This window comes from Globicephala melas, chromosome 1 (genome assembly GCF_963455315.2).
Source record: "Globicephala melas chromosome 1, mGloMel1.2, whole genome shotgun sequence".
Lineage (NCBI taxonomy): Eukaryota > Metazoa > Chordata > Mammalia > Artiodactyla > Delphinidae > Globicephala > Globicephala melas.
The window spans coordinates 162,854,779-162,861,849 of NC_083314.1; positions in this window are offsets into that span (position 1 = coordinate 162,854,779).

Consider the following 7,071-nt stretch of genomic DNA (forward strand, 5'->3'; position numbering starts at 1 on the left):
ACTCCTGCTGTTCCTCACTCATGCCCAGTTTGCTTCTATCTCAGGATCCTCCCAGGTGCTCCTGCTTCTGCCTGGAGTGTTCCCCCCAGAGGGAGCCAGCCTCCCTCCCTCACTTCATTCCCACCTCTGCTCAAATGTTAACTCATCAGCGAGGGTTTCCCTGAACTCCCTAAAATAAAATTCTCTCATTCTCTATCCTCTACTCTGCTTTAATTTTTTTCCTAACAATGATAACTTCCTGACCTTATGTCATATGCACTAGAGTATAAACTCAAGGAGGACAATAACTTTATTTTATTCATTGTATTCGTCCCTCGTGTCTCAAATAGTCCCTGGCAGGGAGGAGGTTTTCAATAAATATCTGCTGAATAAATGGATCTGCACAGTTGTCTATGTTATAATGAGAATGCATATTAAAATATTTTAATGCAAATATAGCCCAAGTATCTAACCTCATCAGCTTGTTACTACAAAGTTGGGTTTAATTGCCTGATTGCCTTTTCATATTCAACCTGTAATGACTTCAGTCCCGTTCATGGGATGGCAAATCCTCAGTCTTTCCTCAAAGGTCCCCACAGTTATTTCTGGGGGTCCCCGCAGAAGGGCTCACAGGAGTGATGTACTAGAGTTGGCATGTATAGCCTCCCAAGAGTTGATTGTTAAATATTCAGGAATTCTGTAAGTTGATTGTCATACCATGGTAGCTTGAAATTGGTCAGAGTGGAAGTACTTACACACTGGCAATCAGAGAATGCTATAAATCATGGTGGTGTTTTAAATAAAAAAAAAATTGTAGAGCCAGTTTACCAGTACGAGGTTCTACAAACTAATTAGTAAACTATTGTCTCCAAGTGGTATCAGCTGTCCTCCAGCTGAGGCCCTCCCCCCACCCGCCCCCATGGAAGGCTCTTGGAGAACCCTGCCTAGTGCCTCGGCCCATCCAGACAAGGCCAACGCACCTGCTAAGGCTATATCATATACTCTCAGGGAGCCAAGAGTCAAATTTAGGACTGCTTATCCAGTAGATACAGAAATGGAGGGGAGCTTTGAAGATACAGGGTTTCTCCAAAGCCTCCCTCAGTGTCTCCTCTCACCAGCTGACTTTGAAAGCTCTTAGACTTTGTGTTTTCTTTTAATCAAAGCTCCATAGTGGTGGTGACAAGGCATGGCTTGATGACTTTATCTCCACCCCCCACGCACCCACCCCCTGCCCCCTTGGAAGACTCTGCTAGTTGTGTTTTCCAAACCCATTCCTCATTCTTCCTTACTGTAGCTGTGATGACAGAGCAGCAGAATGACAGAGCAGGAGACAGAAGAAGCCACGATAAGGTCACTGGAGACAAAATAAAATCCCTTGACTCGCTTAAGCCACTGTTAGCTGGCTTACCTACTACCTGACCAATTCCTAACTGAAACACTTCTCTATAATATCCATCACCTTCCCCAAGCCAGCTAAGTAAAAACATATTTTCCATGCAAGTACAAGAGCCCTAGGCATCCTCCCCACAACTTGATGACTGCCTCCAGGCCTCTATGTAGACTCTGGACCTGCCCTCGTGGTTCCATATATGTCCCTTCTGCCACGTGCTGCACTACCCCTCCCCACTGACCCACCCAAGCAGGAGGTACGCAGAAGATATTTCTCCTGAACCTGCTCCCTCCATAGGTCAAGGCCTTCACGTTGAGGAAATAGCAGAGTGTGGGCTTTTAGGCTTGTGTTTGAGCCCTGATACTTACAACTGTCCTGAGGAAAGTTATTCGTTTTATTCTCAGTTTTCTCATCTGTGTAAGGAGGTCAATACTCCCAGCCTCCTAGGGTTGATTGCTGTAAGGATTAAATGAGAAAATGCCCAGAGTAAGTGCTCAGTGGGTATTAGCTCTTACAGACAGGGCTGTAATGAACTTTATGGTCCACACATATCACACCTAATAATTTCCTTAGGATAAATTCCTAGAAGAGGAATTTCTGGGTTACGGTTTCTGCTCATTTTGGATTTTGACCATACTGAAAATTGTTCTCCAAAAGGGTTTATACCAATCTGAGAATCTCCCATTTCTCCAGATCTTCATTAGTACAATGTATTATCATTTTCCTTACCTTTGCTGATTTTGTAAGGCAAAAAGAGCGTCTCACTTTTTTCTTATTAATTTTTAAGTTGGATGTATTTTTTTTTTGTGGTACACGGGCCTCTCACTGTTGTGGCCTCTCCCATTGCGCAGCACAGGCTCCGGACGCGCAGGCTCAGCGGCCATGGCTCACGGGCCCAGCCGCTCCGCGGCATGTGGGATCTTCCCGGACCGGGGCACGAACCCGTGTCCCCGGCATCGGCAGGTGGACTCTCAACCACTGCGCCACCAGGGAAGCCCTGGATGTATTTTTAATGGCTCACAATGTTGATCACTTTCTCATGTTTGTTGGTCATTTGAATTTCTTTTGCAAATGTCCGGTTCTCACACTTTGCCTGCTTTTCTGTTGGGTCATAGGAGGTGAGGGAGATGGAGGGAGGAGCTGAAGTTGGTTTGGGTGATGCGGTGGCAGAGGAAATTACAATTAGTAGATGGACATGAGAGAAGTTTAAGTGGTTTGAGTTTACGTGGTGGTTTTGGTGATGGTCTGGATGTGGGTAGAGCAGGAGAGGAGAGAAGGCAGTTAACAATGACATCCAGGTTTCTGGTTTCAACTATTGGTTAGGTGGTGGTGGCTTTTTCTGCGATGGGGAAGATTGGGGGTGAAGATGATGTTTTTCCTTTTGGTCATTTGAGTTTGAGGTGCCCTGTGGAACATCAAAGGCTAGGAAACAGTTGGATTTGTAGGTCTGGAGCTCTGAAGACAGATGTGAGTGGGAGAGTCCTTGCTCTGCTCCTGGAGACCGTGAGGCAAGAGGACCTGCTAGAGAAACAGGAGACGTGCCAACACTGAAGAGATGGACAGAGAAAGATGACTGGGAAGGAGGGATGGGAAAATAAGTGGAAAACCAGGGGTATGAGGGGCCATGGAAGCCAAGGGAAGAGGATGCTTCAAGAAGGAGAAGGTGGTGAACAGTGTCAAAGGAGTTGAATAAGACAAACTGAGACAGGCCTGTTCAGCTTTCCAGACGAGCAAGAGCAGTTTAATGGCGTGACAGTGGCAGAAGTTGGGCTACAGTGGGTTGAGGGATGGAGGGTGAGGAAGCAGATGCCGAGTGCCAAGTGTCTGTGGGTTTGGAACCACTAAGGAAGCAAGAGTAAAAGTGCTGGCTAGAGTGGCCCTGCCTATTTCCCCGCACCTTCACCAATACTGGATTTGACCATTTTCTACTCTTCACTTACCTGATAAGGTAAAACTTCCTTCTCATTATTTTTATTTTCATTTATTTCATTGTCAGTGCAGTTGATTGGTTGTTTTCCTGAGAAAAGTCTCCTCTCCCCAAGTTGCTAGACTCAACAAATAAAAATACGGGATGCCCCGTTAAACATGAATTCCAGATAAACAAGAAATACTTTTTAAGTATGTCCCAAAGACTGTGTGGGGGCATACTTACCCTGTAATTTTGACTGGCAAAGTTCCCCCCACCCCAAGGTTATAAAAAATAATCACCTGCCCATGTTGCTAGCACATTATCATTTCATTTAGATTTTTTAAGCCATCTCACGTTTATTTTATGAGATAGTATTCTAACAACTTTTCCTCAAGTGGTTAGGAAATTGTTCCAGCACTACTTATTGAACAAACTCTCATTGATTTAGAAAACCATCTTTGTCATATCAATTTTTTCTTTCCTTTTTTTTTTTTTTTTTTTTTTTGCCTGCGAGGCACGCAGGATCTTAGCTCCCCGACCAGGGATCAAACCCATGCCCCCTGCAGTGGAAGCGCAGAGTCCTAACCACTGGACCACCAGGGAAGTCCCTCATATCAAATTCTTTTACGCACTTTGGTCTCATCTTTCTATTCTGTTTCATTGTCATTTGTCCGCTGTGTTGTACTAATCATTTAAAAAACTTTTCTTCTGTATTTCAGGATGCTTTGACATCCTGGGGTCTTACTAATCCTGAAGAGACTGCCCCTCCCAGGGCTAGCTAATTCCTAGAGATGGTAAACAAGTTGTCTCCAAGTATGCATACACAAGGCAGCCAATCCCAAACCCATAGCTATTGATCCAACCACCTTCTCTATCTCCCTCTCAAACACCAGGCCAACATTCCCCTGCCCTAAATCACCCCGGGGCAACACACAACTAGGGACCACTCTCAGAGCTGCTGAAATTACTCAAACTATTCAATCCTACACCTGTTTAGCGGTCTACCCTGCCTCACCCATTTCTTCCTGTGAAAATCGCGGTAAACCTCTGGCTGGTGGTTTCCCCTTACTCCTTCCTCCTGACCTACACTGATTGTTTCCTTACCTGGCCCAGCATGGCAGGGCATGCCCGTTCCTCTTGGGAACTGTAAATAGCAAACTCTTCTTTCAAAGGCAGCTGTGTTTGCGTCTGTCACCTTACCATACCCAATTAATACAAAATCCCAGGCACGTTTTAAAACCTCTGTGCCAGTGCCATATTTTTTTTAATTTCTAAAACGTTGTAATATTTTAATGGATGGGCAAAAGTGTCTCTTATTTTTCAGACGTTTCCTGAATATTATTATTATTTAAAATTTATTTATTTATTTTTGGCTGCATTGGGTCTTCATTGCTGCGCACGGGCTTTCTTTAGTTGCGGTAAGCGGGGACTACTCTTCATTGCGGTGCATGGGCTTCTCATTGCGGTGGCTTCTCTTGTTGCGGAGCACGGGCTTCAGGCACGCGGGCTTCAGTAGTTGTGGCGCGCGGGCTCAGTAGTTGTGGCTTGTGGGCTCTAGAGTGCAGGCTCAGTAGTTGTGGCTCACGGGCTTAGTTGCTCCGCAGCATGTGGGATCTTCCCGGACCAGGGCTCAAACCTGTGTCCCCTGCATTGGCGGGTGGATTCTTAACCAATGCGCCACCAGGGAAACCCCTGAATATTATTATAGCTTTATTCTTCAAATTACCTTTAGAACTGTTCTGTTAAATTCTAAGATAAGGCATTTGGGGATTTTGAGTTGGAATGTGTGAATTTTTACATTAATTTGAGAAAAATAGGTGGATTTTAAACCTTGTGTTTCTATTTAAGACAAGGTAGACGTGTGCCACAACTACTGAAGCCTGTGCGCCTAGAGCCCGTGCTCCGCAACAAGAGAAGCCACCGCAATGAGAAGCCCGCGCACTGCAACGAAGAGTAGCCCCTGCTCGCCACAACTAGAGAAAGCCTGCACGCAACAACAGAGACCCAATGCAGCTAAAAAAAAAAAAGACAAGGTAGAGGTTTCCAAGTTCTCTTCCATGCCCCTCAATAGACTTTTTCCCCGGTAAAATTTATTTCTAGTTGTTTTCTGAAGGTTTATTTCTAGTTATTTTCTATCTTTACTGATATTATGAATGGAACTCTTCCCTATTATAATTTCTAACTGCTTTTTATTGTTTGATGGGAATGCTGTTGATTCTTGTATATTTGTTTTGTAATTGGCCATGTTGCTGGACTCAATAGTTTTTTAAAATTTATTTTATTGAAGTGTAGTTTTTTAAAAATTTTATTGATGTATAGTTGATTTACTATGTTGTTTTGTGTTAATTTCTGCTGTATAGCGAAGTGTTTCAGTTATACATATGTATATTCTTATTCATATTCTTTTCCATTATGGTTTATCACAGGATATTGAATATTGTTCCCCTCGCTATACAGTAGGACCTTGTTGCTTATCCGTACTATATATAATAGTTTGCATCTGCTAATCCCAAACTCCCAATCCTAACCCCCTTCTACCTTGGCAACCACAAGTCTGTTCTCTATATCTGTGAGTCTGCTTTTGTTTCGTAGATATGTTCATTTGAATCGTATTTTAGATTCCACATGTAAGCGATATCATATGGCATTTGTCTTTCTCCTTCTGACTTCTCTAGGCTGGACTCAATTTTTATAAATTTATTTATTTTTGGCTACATTGGGTCTTCATTGCTTCGTGTGGGCTTTCTCTAGTTGTGGCGAGCGGGGGCTACTCTTCATTGCGGTGCACGGGCTTCTCATTGCGGTGGCTTCTCTTGTGCGGAGCACGGGCTCTAATCACGCGGGCTCAGTAGTTGTGGCTCTCTAGGCTGGACTCAATATTTTTAATGGATTTTGGCCGGAATTCCAGATATATAATCATATTAACTTTAAATAATGATTATTTTTCCTCCTCCTTTTTAATATTTATACCTCTTTTCATGTGTTTCCCTAATCAAATTGACTAGGACTTTCAGAACTCTGTTAATTAAGAGTTGTGGTAGGGATCTTTGATTTTTCTTTACCTAATGGAATTATTTCTAGAGTTTCATTGTGAAGCACGATGCTTAAAGTTGGTTTGAGACATTTGAAAAAATAATCATTTCAAGGTATCATTTCCATTTTACTAAGACTTAAAATAGTTATGGATACAAAATTTATCAAATGCATTTTCATTATCTTTTAATAATATATCATTTTCTTTTTCTACTTATTAATAAGCTAAATTATATTAATAGATTTTCTAATATTGATCTTTTTATTTTTGTAAAGAATAGCTGGAGGGCTTCCCTGGTGGCGCAGTGGTTGAGAGTCCACCTGCCGATGCAGGGGACACGGGTTCGTGCCCCGGTGCGGGAGGATCCCACATGCCGCGGAGCGGCTGGGCCCGTGAGCCATGGCCGCTGAGCCTGCGCGTCCGGAGCCTGTGCTCCACAACGGGAGAGGCAACAACAGTGAGAGGCCCGTGTACAGCAAAAAAAAAAAAAAAAAAAAAAAAAAAAAAAAGAATACCCAAAAGAAGTCATGATATATTTTTCTTTTAAACCAATATTTTAGTCTATTTTCTAGAATAAATTATATTAATAGACTTATTAATATTGAACTATCTTAACGTTCCTATAGTAAATACCTCTTGATCATGGCATATTTCTATCCTAATATACTATTAGGTCCTCTTTGCTAATATTTTTAAAAGAGTATAAACTCAATCTATAAACTCAGTTACACAAGAAACATCACATTTCTCATTCTGCCA